We start from the raw sequence: 16402 nt of genomic DNA, 5'->3' as shown, positions 1-16402 counted from the left end.
CCGTGTGCTAAGATCAAAGGCGTGTGCCCCCACCACCTGGCTTCATTATGGTTTTGATCACTGTAACTAACGGTGATGTCATTACATATGCTCATTGCCATTCGTATATCTTCTTTGAGGAAACTCTTATTTCATTTTAAAAACAGAGATTTTGGTCTTATTGAGTCCCGGGCATCCTTTATTATGTCCTGGTCACCCCACTTTGAGACATGGTTTGCAGACACTTTCTCCTCTCTTGAAGGTTGTCCTTTATTCTGCTGATTGTTTCCTGGTTTTATAGACATTTCCAAGTTTGGTTTAGTCCCACCCAGTTGGTTTTCTTTACTTCTGTTGCTTGTGTTTTTGGTGTCAGACCCATGAAATCATTGCCAAATCCAACATCATGATGTCTCCCTCTAAGGTTTGTTTTAGGAGTTGCAGAGTCTCAAGTCTTCTCTTTACATCTTTGCTCTATTTTGAGCTCATTTGTGTGCATGATATAAGGTGCATACTTCTCTGTTCTCCCTTTGCATATGATGTCCAGCTTCCCCAGAAGCATTTGCTGCATGGACTTTCCAACTGTGCAGTCTTGGTAACTTTGCCAATGATTTGACCATATGTACGCAGAAAATATTTATGGGCTTTCTATGTCATCCCACTGCTTCATATATCCATCTTTATGCTAACACTCTGTTGTTTTGATGACTGTTACTTTGCAATACTTTGAAAAGTGTGAGGTCTCCAGTTTTTGCTTTCTCGAGATGACTTGAGCTCTCCTTCATTCCTTGAAGCTTTCCTTGCAGTTTCCTCCAGGGAGCATGGAGCTCTTCAAGAATGCTTAATTTTCATGTGTTTGTAAACTCTCTGGCTTTGCTTTTATTATTGATTTCTAGTTTTATCCCATGGCACCTGGAAAAGATCGTTGGTATGATTGCAGTCTTCTGGCACATGTAAAGACATGTTTTGTGGCCCACAACAATGATCTAGCTTGGAGAATGGTCTATAATGCATGAAAAGAGTGTGTATGTCATTGTTGTAGTGTGCAATGCTCATGTACGTCTACTGGATTCCACTGGTGTCTGCTGTCTGTCAAGTCTTCTGTTTTCTTACTAGCATTCTGTTTGCCTTATCCATTCTTGAAAAATGGCCCATTACAATGTTTTTATATCATTCTGTTATTCTCTCTGCTTCTGTGCAGTTCTGTCAATGTTTGTCTTATAGTATTTGGATAATCTGATGTTAGATGCAAATTTCACTGTTATTGTAGTATCTTCTTAGAGTCATTACTCTTTTTTTTGTTATATAACATCATTTTTCCCCTTGTGACAGTTTCTAACACAAATTTTTATATTGTATGAGGCCCCTCTTTGTCTTTTTGGTTACTATTTGTGTGGAAATAATATTTTTTTCATCCTTTTAGTTCAGCTTATATGTGTCCTGAATTCTTTTTGAAAGAGTTGTTTTAGTTTTATTTGTGTCTATATGTGTGTGTCTATTTACATGTGAGTGCAAGTGCCTGAGAGAAATGTAGAAGAGAGTGGCAGATTTGCTGGAGCTGGAGTTGCAGGTGGTTGTGAACTGCCCAGTATGGGTGCTGGGAACCAAGCTCATGTCCTCCAGAACAACAATTAGTGTTCTTAACCTCTAAGCCATCTCTCCAGCTGTGTCCTTAATTTCTAATTCTAAAGCAAATCTCTATAGAAAATGTAGTAACTGGATTTTTTATTTGCTTAGCCTCTCTAATGCTTTTTGATTGAAGAATTCAATTCATTTGCGATTAAAGAAACTTGATCAGAAATTACTATTTCCATTTTGTTAATTACTTTCTGTCTGTCACAATGATTTTGTCTTCTCTTTCCCTTTATTATTGCTTTTCTTTGTGTTTTGTGGGTCCTTTGTGGTTACATGCTTTTACTATTTCTTCATTTCCTTTTGAATATCTACCATAAAGATTTTTTTTTTTAATGGTTGCTACGGGGCTGTTACAAAATATCCTGTAACAACCCATTTTAAGCTGATAACTTCAGTCAAACACAATTCTTTTACATTTCCCCATACAGAATTTATATTAGTGAAGTGACAAATTATAATCACAGGTACTTGCATTCATTAGCATAGTTTTATAGTTTTTCATCTTTAGTTTTGGAAATTTTATCTTATCAAGTGATTTATGCACTACCATTACTATCTTATAACATCTGGTGTTCGTCTTCATTATATTTACTTCTAGTAATGAAGTTTATTTTTTAAATATTTTTCATTGTTTATTTTTTATGTGCATTTGTGTTTTGCCTACATGTATGTCTGTGTGCAGGTGCCTGATCCCCTGGAACTGGAGTTATAGACAGTTGTGTGCTCTCATGTGGGTGCTGGGAATTGAACTCAGGTCCTCTGGAAGAGCAGCCAGTGCTCTTAACTGCTGAGCCATCTCTCCAGATCCAAAGTTTATATTTTTTAAATGTTTTTGTGTTGCTGTTTAATGTCTTTTCATTTCAACTTGAAGAACTTTTAGCATTCTGATCAGGCATTCTAGTGTCGATGAACATTTTCAGCTTCTGCTTATCTGGAAGCCTTTATATTTTCATTTTTGACGTGTAACTTGAGAGAATATACTGTTCTTTGCTGGCAGCATTTTGAACATAAATATATTGTTCTTCTTCCTTCCAGCCCTTGTAGGTTTGAGCTAAGAAATCTGCTAACCTTGTAGAAGCTCCCTTGCACACACATTGTTTCTCTCATGTTACCAGTCCTCTGTCTCAGCTTTTTGGCTGTTGGATTATACTGAGTTTCAGTGTGAGATTCTTTTGGATCTTCCTCTTTGATGAAGTCCTTTGACTTTCTTGCTTTGGAATCCCCTCTTTTTTTTCCCCTTAATTTCAGAATTGGGATGGTCTTAGATATCATTTCTTTAATTAGCTCTTTGGTCATTTCTCTCTTTTTCTCTTTCTGGAACTCATCGGATGCATGTGTTTGTCTGAGTGATGATATGCCTATGTGCCTTAGGTTTCCGCCATCTTTTTTATCCACCTCTGTGATTTTCAGACATCTCCTTCGGGGATTTTGAGTGGCCTGTCTTTGGTTTTTCTCATTTCACTTGATCATGGCTAATGTTCATTCCTGTGGTGAATTTTTCCATTCAGTTTTGTGGTCTTCGGCTCCAGAATTTCTGTCAGTTGTCGTTTGCCTGAGATCTTAGTTCATGGAGCATCCTAATAACTATTATTTTTAACTATTTCTGAAATTTGTATGTGTTTGGAGTCATCTTCTAGAGTCTCAATATGTTCCTTTGATAGGACATCACCCACTGATCCTTCCTTACATTCCATCGGAGCCTTATAATTTGAAAAAATCAATCTCTGCTTGTTTCTGTAGTTTGGTTCCATATAGGAAAAATTTTCACCTGTCAGTCTGGCTAGAGACTTAAAGCTGTTTGGAGTCTTTTCTGGACTATATGCTCTGTGAGTTCAAGCATGTGTATAATCTCCTAATTGAAACACTCTGCCAGTTTCTCCTTAGGAGCTCCATGCTGATGCTGGTCTGCGAGCCTCTATCGCTCCGTTAAGTCATTGGTCACCATTGTTCTTAGAATCACCCGATCCTGATGCTCTGCTAATTCCATCAGCGCTCAGCTGACTTCATTGCCTAGACTCAAGCAAGACAGGCCAATGGTTTTGGTGGTCCCCTGACAGGACAGAATATTAGATATAATCCCTACTCTTCTTGTTTTTTCCCCAGGAGAATTCAGTGGGAATTCAAAGAGACTTTTGCCATTGTCTTTAAGAGACAGGGTCTCTTCATGCAAATCATGCTGACTTCAAACATGTAACCCTCCAGGTTTGGGCTTCTGAGTACTGGGATTATAGTTCTGGGCCCCAAGAGCAGCTACCATGGGAAGTTCTTATTCATGCTGTGCTGTCTGAGAGGAGAAACTCTAGTGAGCAAATACCACAAGGTCTTGACTGTACTTTGATGCACCCGGCTTTGTGCTCCCATAAGACAGTTTCTCAGTGGGAGAAGGAGGCTCTAGGAATTACTATTCTACAACGCACTAATGTGTTTTATTTTGTTTTGTTTTGTTTCTTTTTGGAGACAAGGTTTCTCTGTGTAGCCTTGGCTGTCCTGGAATTTGATCTGTAGACCAGGCTGACCTCAAACTTGCAGAGATCCACTTGCCTCTGCCTCCCAAATGCTGGGATTAAAGGCATGTGCCACCACAGCCCAGCTGATGGGACCCCCGCGCCCCCCCCACCCCTCCCACCCCCCCACACTGGATTGTATGAGAGCAAATACAAGACATTGGTGTACATTTAAAACAATAACAGCAACAACAACAAAACAGGGTCTCACTATGTATCCCTGGCTGGCCTAGAACTCCATATTTAGACCAGACTAGACTTAAACTCACAGAACCTCCACCTGCTGGGATTAAATGTGCATGCCACTGCACACAACCATGTACATATTTTTTGAGCAGAGGTCTCATGCTACCTGTGCTGTCCTCAAGCTCACTATGTAGCAGAGGCTAGCTCAAGCTCTTGAAGGAGTGGGTTACCATGCTCAGCATATAATTTCATTCATAATTATTTCAGAAAATATCCCTGGAAAATACTTAATCACCATTATACGCAACAAAATTAGAAAGCCTTCCATACATCAAAGTTCCAATTATCATTAAAAATTTTTACATGGGTTTGTAACTATTTATTCAGTTTGGTTCATGGGCCAGCAAGAGATGCTTACCACCAAGACTGACAAATGTGAGATCAATCCCTGGGAGCCACATGGTGGAAGGAAAGAACCAACTCCTACAAGTTGTCCTCTGACCACGGGAGCATGTACAAACACACACACACACACACACACACACACACACACACACACACACACACTAATAAAAAACTTAAAAATTTTATTTTTTTTTCAGATCAGAATTCAAACAAGTCTTTTAACTCTGTCAATATATTGATCCCTCCGCCACAACTTTTTTAATTCTTCTATTTCATCTGTTGAGAAAACCAACTTATTTGCTTCCTAGAACTTTCCACATTCATGGTTTACATCGCACGTTCAAGACATCTTTCGTTTGGCTACTTATTGGTTTGGTTTGGTTTTGGAGACAGGGTCTCGCTATGCAGCCTAGAGTATCTTGGGACTCACTGTATAGCCCAGGCTCACCTCCGACTTGTAATCCTCTTGCCTTAGCCTTCCAAGTGCTGGGTTTACAGGGCTGTGCCAGCGCGCTCACGTGCACACACACACACACACACACACAGACACACAGTGTCATTCAATGTGCTTTTCCGTGCCCTGTATTCCCTGCACACTGATTGTTGGGTTTAGAGAGTTAATAAGATTTGAGTCTGCGTCAGGCTCTTCCTGTTTTGTTGCTTCAGAAGACATGCGACTGCCTCTCTTATGTGATAGTGAGTTTGACAAATAGGCTTCGGCATCGTCAGACAGATTTACCCATTACAGTGTTCCATCAGCTGTGCTTTCGCAGTCATTAATAATCATTGGCTAGATTTAGTCTTTCATGTAAAATTTTAAAGTGAGCTCTGGGTGATGGCTCAGACAGTGACGTGCCTGTCTGGCAAGCAGGAGAACCAGAGTTTAGACTTCCAGTACACATGTGAAAGGCTGAGCATAATGGCATGTGCCTGTGACCCTTGCCATGAGGGGTAGGGCAGCAAAGACAAACAGAAGCTGAAAGCTCACTGGCCAGCCAGCCTAGCCAAACTGATGACCATCAGTTTCAGTGAGAGATCTTGTTTCAAAAAATAAAGATGGAGAATGATTGAGAAAAGACATAATGTTAACCTTGGGCCTCCACATGTTCACATACATGTCCATACGCAGTTGCAAGCATATATACACATATCGCACATATACATATTACACACACACACACACACACACACACACACACACACACACCCCTTCTGTTTCTACCATTCCTTGTAGATGCTCATCTGTATGTATGTATGTTTGTATGTATGTATGTATATCCACAGGTATGTGTGGAGATTAGAAGACAACTTGAGGGACCCAGTTCTCACCTTCTGTCATATGGGATTGGGGGTCGAACTCAGGTCATCAGGTTTAGCAGCAAGTGCTTTTTACCCACTGAGCCACCTCACTTTGCCAGGAGCATATTTTTTTTTCTTTTTTGAATAAAAAGTAATTTTATACAATACATTTTGATCATATTCTTTCCCTGCCCCCAACTCCTACCAGATCCTCCTCACTTCCCTATCTGTCCAACTTCTTATTGTCTCTCTCTCCTCTCCTCTCTCTCTCTCTCTCTCTCTCTCTCTCTCTCTCTCTCTCTTTCTCTCTCCTTCCCTCCCTCCTTTCTTCATATACATGTATCCAAAATATAAAGCACACAAAAAGTCATGGAGTCTGTTCCATGCTGGCCATCTTTTCCCATGCATAAGACTACCCTGTAGTGTGGTCGATATTCTCCATTGAAGAAAAATTAGTTTTGTCTCCCAGCAAGTATCAATGGCAAAGAGCCTGTTGATAAAGGGTGGGACTTGGTGTCTACTTCTCCTCAGTGCTGGGGATTTTATCTGGTTTGAACTTGTGCACATCTTGTACACACAGTCACAGTCTCTAAGTTCTTATATGTATTAACCCTGTTGTGGCTGGAAGATGATGTTTCCTTGGAATCATCCACCACCTCTGGCTCTTACACTCTTTCTGCCTCTTCTACGAATCTCTGACACCCAAGGGGAAGGGTTTGATAGAGACATCCCATTTAGGACTGAGGGCTCCAAAGTTTCTCATTCTCTGCACATTGTGCAGTTTTAGATCTCTCTGTTAATTACCGTCTACTGAAAGAAGAAACTTCTCTGACGAGAATTGAGCAATGCATTGACCTATGAGTATAACTATAGATCATTAGAAGTCATTTTATTGCCCTGTTCCTTTAGCAGAATAATAATAACAGCACATTTTCCTCTAGGCCCATGACCTGTCTGGTCTTGGGTTCTTGTCCACTTCATTGGTATCAAGTACGGCTTTTATCTCATAGAGTGGGCCTTAAATCCACTTATTTAAAAAGTGTTTGGTGAATCCCATAACATTTGCACCACTAGTGTTAACAGTACATCTTGCAGGCAGATACCTGTCATTGGTCACAGGGTTTGTGGCCAAGGGGTATTTATGATTACTTTTCTCTTGCATGCATAGTACCTTTCAGCACCATGAATCCTGGTCGGTAAGGACAAAGCTTCTGGATGGGCGTCATTTCAATTTCTCCAGGTTTGATGACATCAGTAAGCAATTTCTTCAGGAACAGGGACTTACTGTCAGGTTGTAGAGGGTAACCAATGGCCTTGGCAATAGTCTGTTATAGTTGAAGGGGGGGATCAATGGGACCTCCTTGGCCAACAATGCAATCAAATGTAACTCATTCCTGACACTGGAAGTTAGACTTAGTGGCAGAAGATGTCTAGCTGGGGCATTGTCTCCCCATTATAGGGTGACTCCATTTAAATTCTTTTCATATATGTACATATATCCACAGTAGTAAGTTTTCACATGGCTTCTCAAAATGCCTTTTGGTGTAAGTCATTCCTCCCAGTGTTCCCTCCTTTACCCTGCCATCCCATTTCCCTTCTCATTTAATCCTAGTTTCCCGTTTATCTCTTTATAACACTATATTCTAATTCTCCTTTCTTGGGAAGAGCTTCTCCTCCTGTTGTAGGATATTTGAGCAAACTATAAAAATGTGTCGATGTTTTATCTTGCCCGCCTAAGGTACCTGATGGGTTTAATAAAGAGCTGAATGGCCAATAGCTGGCCATGAAAGAATATGTGGGACTTCTAGGGAAAGAGAGGAACTCAGGATTAATCTAGGTGTACGAAGGAGATGCCAGCGAGACTTGGAAGGAGTCGGACATACAGAATGGAGGAGAGGTAAAAAGCCACCTGGCAGAACATAGATTCATAGAAACAGGTTGATTTAAGTTATAAGAGCTGGTTGGGAACAAGCCTTAGTTAAAGGCTTATTATGAATTATTTCATAATTAACATTAAGTCTCCATGTCATTCTTTGAAGGCTGGAGGCCCCAAAAGAAAGTCGGACAAGAAAGACTGACAACATCCTCCCCTTTGTCCCTTACTGGCTGCTTAGCCTCTGTGGTTATTCTGATCAGAAGTGCATCTCCGAAGAGCAAGGAATTGTTCTGTCTCCATATCCTCGAAGATAAAATGAGAATAAGACCCCTGCATTCCTTTCCTCAGAAAGACATTAGATGGGTGCAAATCGAGCAGCTTCAGTACATCATGACTAAAAAGTTCATGCTGCAAGTTACATGTTTCTTATAGGTAGCCAGTTTGAAACGACTTTGATTGAGAAGGGGATCATTTGTAGCTAGTTTGGAAACGGCAGGAATGACTGTGGTGGTGCTGATGAAGGTAGGGTTATAACAAACAACCGAGGAAAAAGTAAATACAGAGGGGGTGAACATAATTCAAGCATTTGAACATTCATTTTCAGCCAGTACCTCTCATGCCCAGGCTCCTTATAAAGCACTGTGCAAAATGCCGATGACGTTTTGCAGCTGATTGTTGAAACAGATGATAGGAGATTTCTAATTAAAAGCCATCGCCTCACTGCTGGGCACAATGATACCTATTTTTAATCCCAGCATTCGGGAGACAGAGGCAGGTGGATCTCTATGAATTCTAGGCTACCCAGGGATACTTAGAGAGACCATTTCCTTAAAAAAAAAAAAAAAGTAAGAAAAGGAAACATCTATCAGCTCTGATTTCTGTCCCGGAAAAGGTACCCAGATCATTTCATGGTCCCTCTTGAACCTGAATTTCTCTTTCATATGAGGCTATTTCTAAATCACTTTGTAAGGTAATAAAATTTATATGAGTGGAGAAACCACCAAATTCAGGGTGCATCTTTAGGAAGTGCCAGATGACTTCTCCAAATTGTGACTTCCCACACATGCTGTCAGATGCTGTCAGAAGTATTTAACACATGCGCTGTCTTTCACTTCTAAGGGACATTTTCTTTTCAGAATACAAAATAACGTGAGGCATTCTAAATGATGCATTTAATATATTAATGCAAAGACATATTAAGTCCCAGCAATATTCTCCATGCACACAACCTTACAGCTCACTTAAAACCCTCCTCCTTCTAAGATGGCAATATGAAAGGGTGGATTTTGTGAAATGAAAGGGAATAAAGACAGAAATCTCTAAAAGGATTCTGAAACCTCTAAAGTGCTCCTGAGATTCCTCATCGTTAAGCATCGGGTTAGGTGTGAGGGGTCTGGAAACCATGTATTAACACGCTTCGCGTCACTCTGCACACGTAACACCGCAGGCAGTTAGTTACTTTATAAGGAGAAAGGTTCATTTTGCCTCATAGCTCTGGAGGTATCATTCTAAAATCAGGCAACACTGTTGTTTTGGGTCTCTGGCCAGAACGACACATCACAGAAGGAGCAAACCACTTGCCTAGCAAACCAGAAGGCTTAAAGAGAGACTAGACTCCCCCAAACATCCCCTCAATTACCTGAGCACCACACATCAGGCTTCACTGCCTTCCAACAGTGCCACCGTGGGGACCTAGGTTTCAATATGTGGGTCTTTAGAGATCTCGACAATATTCAACACAGCATATTACTTAGTCAAAAAATAAAGAACAATAAAACAACCCACCAAAATCTATTTCCTTGTCAAGGGCTGGGAAATAATACAGACTAAGCTCAAGTCCAAATCCAAAGCTTTGAAGAGCCAAATCAGAAAAGCATAGTGGGTACGAATGTAAAAATAGAAGAGTAAGAATGGGAACCAGGACTTGGCTCCAGAGAGCACCAGTCTGGAGGCTTGATTGACATATGTGAAACATCAAAGCAGACGCCAGAGCCCCCTAAACAAATCAAACCAAGGCACACAACACCAGATAACTTGAGAAAGAGGAAAGGTTTCCTTCTATTGTTGTAAAGAGATCGGGGCCAACAGGGTTACCTAGAGTGAAGAGCAGAGAGGAACAGCCAAGAAGAGGTTTTCCTTTAAGCATAGATGATGATCCCGGGTATTTAAGGGAATGACCTCACCTTCCAAGACGTAAGCACCTGAAGGACACTGTGAAGGGACTGAGCATAGAAACGGGTGAAGCATGTGCTTTATCAAGCTTCCCAAGTGTAGAATCTGCAGACTGCAAGGCCCTTTGTTTGATGCTTAAGATGGAATCAGACTATTTGGAGCATGGAAATGGGAGTATGAGAGTCTGATACGAGATGCTACCAGACCAAAAGAAGGGAAACAATCACATCAGACCAACGTTCAGTAGCAGAAGACTCATAGGCAAGGTCAAGAACTACAGTGACCAATGATAAGAAGCCGAATCCTTGGAATATTATAATCTTCAGTGTAGTTCCAGGGAAAATCTAAGGTCAAGGTCGAGGAATGTGTTCACAAGAGAGAAGAATAGGATCAGCATCTGTCAACAAGTAAGTGCTATTTGAAAGAGGAGCATCTTCAAGCATGGTGCCTATCCCAGGGCCCTCTCTCAGGTGGCCTCAAAGACATGAGTCTTCAGAAGAACTGACAGCAATTCCAGCCCCTAAGTCACTATGCAATGAACATATGTGGGACTGTGAAAACAGGTCAATGTCATAAATGATCTGGCTAGGCCTCAGCTGGGAAAGCTTCCATCCAGTCCTTCAGGCCTCACCTCACCCTCCTCTGACTGCTGGGTAGCCGGAAAGGCTGACCTGTACACAGTTCTCTACTTAGGGCTGCTTGGAGATGTTGCAGGGCATCATCTGGGAGGTAACAAGTGAAAGAAAGATGCTTATTTCTTCAGCATTGACCCTGCTAAGCCACCATCTCAACGCAAGTCCACCTCCTACCTGCTACCTGATCCAGCAGGTTCTATCAGGCTTGCTTTATTCTCTCCCCTCTCTCCCCACTTCTTCCTTCCCTCTCTCTCTCATTCTTTACCTCCTGCACATATGCATATCTAGGCTCACATACTTCCACATGCACACACACACACACACATACACAAACACACACACACACACACACACACACACACACACACACACACACACACAAAACCTACTAACCATCTCCTTGCCTTTTAAATCTAGCTATTGTCAAATACCTGCCATCAGCCAAAGGTCCTGAGACATCCTTTACGGTTTTTCTTTTTCTGTGCCTTACCCGGATACAGGATCCATGAATAAGCTCTGCTCGGTGACTAACTCTGCAAGTACCATTCACAGGATTCTGAATGCTCTACACCCCCAACTCACCACTAACGTAGAAGTTGTTTTTGTGTTTCCCTATGCGCAGGGTGAGTTTTTAAAGAGGAGCTGCTCAGGCAATCTCCTGGCTTGTGATGAAAACTAAAGGGCGGGATGATCCCTGGTGAGAGTCAGTGCTGGAAGTGATTGAAGGCTTAGCACAAAGCTGGGACCCCCTGCTTCCATACCATGCTACAATGATAACGAGAAAAATCAGCCAGAGACAGGCAGCGGGCTGTGTCTCACTAGGAAGCATTCACACAAGCTCTCTTGGCCAGGCAGGTCCAGGCCTGCCCAGGCACCTCTCTCAATGGGTCAGCTATGGACAGAACATTGGTGCTCCGGGACTACATGATGTACAGAAGCAAAGCAACCTGACACATGACTTGCTGCTGCTCTTCCTGCTAGGCATAGCTCCTCTCCCTGATGTTGGGGTGGGGGTGAGTTACCTGCTGCTAGCCCCACCTGTGTTCAGGCATCAATTCAGAGAAAAGGAACTGTTGGGGAGGCACTTTTCTCAAACTCACCCTCCTCTTCATATTCTCCGATCTGAATGTCTCAGCTTGTCCCGGTTTCCTGAGGCTTAGGGAGACTCTTTTGTGTCTCTCCGGGGACTTCCACAAGAAACTTCGATGATCAGAGAGGAGAAAAGTGGCTCAGAAGTATGCACGTCTCCACAAGCCACTGTTGAGTTTGCTTTTCTGTCTTAGTTACTGTTCCATTGCTGTGGAGAGACACTACGGCCAAGGCAACTCCTACAGGAGAAAGCATTTCATTGGGGCTTGCTGCAGTTTCAGAGGTTTAGTCCATTATCATGGCGGGGAGTGTGGAGACATGCAGACAGGTGCTGGAGCAGTAGCTGAGAGCTACATCTTGATCCCTGGGCACAGAAGGGGATGGTGGGGGGAAGAAGAGAAAGAGAGAGACAGAAGGAGATACCAGGTCTGGAGTGGACTTATGAACCCATAGACCTCCTGCCTTGCATTATACTTCAGACATATCAAGCGAAAGTGCCTTTGATGAGAGTTGAGAGATGTAGGAGCTTGCCAACTTGACAGAATCTTGTGAATGAAAATTCCCGAAAAGAAACTGTATCTGAAAAAGCTGATTGACTAAAACTTCAGTGACTGTGGAGAGGTTGGAATGTTACCGATCCAGAGCCTAATTCCAATTTATCTGGGGCTATCTTTGGCCCACTAAATGGTCATTCCTTGGCCCACTCTTTGGAATTGTATGAACTTAACAAAACTCTAATTTTCCACCAACCAAATCATACGTTTTCCACCAATCCGAAAACATCTAAGATCTATAGATAAGATCCTCCCCACTGTGCTGGAACCCCACATTTACTGTTTACATGTCTTGATAATGGTTTTCTTTGTTCTGTTGCTGTGGTGATTTGAAAGAAAATGGCCTCCATAGGCTCCTAGGGAGTAGCACCATTAGGAGGTGTGGCCTTGTTGGAGGAAGTGTGTCACTAGGGAGCAGGCTTTGAGATCTCAAATGCTCAAGCTAGCCCTAGTATGACATTCACTTCCTGGTGCCTGCTGATCTCGATGAAGAACTCTAAGCTCTTTTTCCAACACTATGTCTGCCTGCACATGGTCATGCTTCTCACCATGATGATAATGGACTAAACCCCTGATACTGTAAGCCAGTAAATTAAATGTTTTCCTTTATAAAAGTTGCCGTGGTCATGGTGCCTCTTCACAGCAATAGAAACCCCAACTATGACAGCTGCTACAAAAACATCATGGAATTGATTCCACACTGGAACACGGAATTTGGGGGCAATCTAAATCTGAGCTTCTAGGCCATGGCCACTCACACTTGGTTCTAAAATACACTGTCTCGTATTCCCCGAGATGAGAGCAATAAATTTTGTGTTGACAACCTCCATGGAGAAACACCTGAGTGTGCTTGTGGGGAGGAAAGTCCCACCATAAATATGGGATACACCAACTGATGGGCTGAGGCCCCGGATTGAGTATAAAAAAGGAGAAAGCAAGTAGAATACAGCATCCATATCTCTCAGCTTCCTGAGTGTACACATGATATGGCCAGCCACCTCAAGTCTGTGCTAGCAGGCCTTCCCTGCCATGATGGAGTATGCTCTCAAACTGTGAGCCAAACCAAATCCTTTCTTCCTCAAGCTGTATCTTGTCAAAGTAATAAGAAAGGTAACTAATACAGAAAACAGGTACTGATGTGTAGGGCTGAAAATGGAATAAAATGACTGTGTTTCCCAGGCCTTGGGAGCTGATTTGCAAGAAGAGTGGGGAAAAGAGTTTGGAGGTTCAGGCTAGCACAGCCCCCAGAGCACAGTAAGAAGGGCTCAGTGGGCCACTTCACTGGGTCTTGAGAATTCCCAGAATGTTGAGACAAATGCGACACTAGAGGCCTCACTGAAAAGGTTTCGGAGGAGAGCAAGGACTCTATCGGGAACTTTCCTAGAGGTCACTCACAGCAAAGGACCTGCCTGCATTCTGCCTGTGTCCTGGGAAGTTAAGTGAAGCTGAAATAAAAAAAGTAGTGGATTAATTTGTTTGGTGAAGAAAAAAAAAAAATCTCAAAACAGGATCATGTTCAGGTTGCCGTGGCTGCAGCTCACGGTTTTCATCCACTGTGAGAGAGAAACAGTGACGTGGAAATACGTGGAAACAATGTCCAGCTTGAGAGGAAAATAGTGTGAGCCGGTTTCTAAACACAAAAAGGTGGGCTTGAAAGCAGCTGTCATAGTTCAAAGACTGGCATCATTAAAGAGAAACCCTAGTGCTCTGCGTTGGGACAGTGTAGGGAAAGATTCAGAAGAGATTTTGGACTTTTGAACAGTCCTTAGACTATGAGGATGTCTAGAGATAGTCTGAGTACATTTTGCTTTATGCGGCTTTGGATTCGGGAGTTGAATGTTATGACTTAAAGTGGTATATTTGGATGTCAAATTGACCAGGTCAGAGTTATTAGGGTTGTCGATTTAATGGAATTTAGATTCCCTGTAGAAACATACCTCTGGGCATGTCTATGAAAGTGTTTCCAGGACGATTTAACTGAAGAGAGAGGATTTAATCCAAATGTGGATGGCAGAATCCCACGGGCTGGGGTCCCGGGCTAAATAAAAAGGAGAAAATGGGTGAAACATTAGCATTCATCTCTCTGTTCCTGACTATACACATAGTATGAGCAGCCACCCCATGATCCTGCCATGATGCTTGCCCTACAATGATGGACTCAGTGTATGCCTTTGCATCATAAACCAAAATATATCCCTTTAAGTTGCTTCTTTTGACTATTTGATGATAGCAATGAAGAATCAATTAATACAGAGCTGGAGAAATGACCTACCACTGGATAAGGCCATACCTAACACCATAGTTCTCTCATCTCAGAAGGAAAATGAGAGGAGCAAGCAGACACCATAACAGGCTGCTCAGTCTTCTCTCAGAGATCAGGCCTCAATTTCAGTTTCCTGAGGATGAACAAGCAATTTCTGAGAGAGCCACGAACAAAGAGCAGTTAATCACTAATGCCCCTGACAACAGGGGCATTGAGCCAGCCCCCATAGTCAGTGCATAGATAAGCCAGCCTCCATAACAACTCAAAACAAAGCCTGGGACTTGTCCAAGTGTGCCAACAAATGAAAAAGCTGTAGCCTTAACCAGCTCCTTGCCAGCCCTAGTCAATTAGAATGTACTAATATGATTGCCACTTGCTTAAGCCAATCATATCTAAAGTGACCTAACTGCCCTAAAAACTCCCCTTGGTTGTGCGTAAAAAAGAGCCTGTGAGCTCCTCTCTGAATCATGCTATTTTGCCTTTGTGTAGGACGGCCGGCCCCAGCATGCTGGAAGCTTTCTCAAGATAATAAACACTCTTGTTGATTGCATATGTGGATGGTGGTCTTTTGTGGGACTTCTCCAGGACCCTAAGAGAAAAGAACACAAAAGTAAAGATAAAACATGAGCATGTTGGAAAAAAAATCGTGAATTTTATATAGTTACTGCCATGTGTCATTTACTGATAGGGGTAAGCACTAAAGTATAAAGTGTTATCTTGTATAATATTAGAGGGACCAGCCTTAACATTATACATATGAGGGGCTCAGGAGAGAGAACTACTAATGGTGAGGACTATTTTTGGGAAATAGAATCTCAGTACACCGAACTCTATAGTCTACTTGCTTTAATTCCTCTGGCATAACATCCTTTATACACAGCTTCAATTCTGTTCTCATGCCTAGCTCCTTTCTTGCCTGATTTCTCTCTATATTTATCTACTGTTCCCTCTAGGTTCCATCTTAATTCCTTCATCTAGTTCTGTCCCTTCTAGGTTCTCATCCATCTTGTTCTTTCCCATATCAGCTCCTCTCCTATCTCCTTCTCTCCCATCTCCTTCTTCCTCATCTTATTCTTCCCCACTTGGCTCTTCCTCATCTTCCATATCATTCCTCTACTCCTCTCTTCTAGCCCTTCAACCTAGTTCTTCCCCATCTCAGTTTGTTCCTCTCAAGTTCTTACCCATTTAGTTTTTCCATTCTCTCTTTTCTTCTCTGTCCCGTGCCCTGGAAGTCCCGGTATATAAAGGGAGGGTCCAAGCCAAATTGTGTAAAGCTATTACTTAACGTCCACCTGACCTAGGAAGTGTCTCCTTGTGGAATTTACCATAAGTCAGGAGACTTGCACGTGGGCTGTTATCACTGTTAGTCCTTGGAAGTTGGGCGCCCACCTGGGCGGTGTTTCCTGTAGTCCTTGAAAGTGGCTAAGGGAGATATCTGATTCCAGAGAAAGCCTTTCCTGAGGCTGTTCTCCAAATACCTGGAATGAGTATGTCCAGAGAGTGATCAGTCCACACTGTTAGCCCTTCTTAGGGAAAAGTCAATTGGGAAAACTATGAAGGCACACATATTCATAACAGAATAAAGCTGATAAAGAACAAGCCAAATAACACCAAAAGCTCCTTGGAATTGGGCTTCCTCTGGAGTAAATCCTTGATCCCTCCAGGTAGTGACTTTGCCATAACCAGCTGAGTTCTTATGATATATTCCTGTGGCCTGCAGCAGTGTTAAGCAATTTTATGGTTGTGAAAACATCATAGAATTTACTTGCACAACTCTAAATGGTATCTTACTACACAGGCAGCTATGG

The sequence above is a fragment of the Peromyscus eremicus genome, chromosome 16_21 (assembly GCF_949786415.1).
Source record: "Peromyscus eremicus chromosome 16_21, PerEre_H2_v1, whole genome shotgun sequence".
NCBI lineage: Eukaryota > Metazoa > Chordata > Mammalia > Rodentia > Cricetidae > Peromyscus > Peromyscus eremicus.
Note: the sequence above shows the minus strand (reverse complement) of the source record.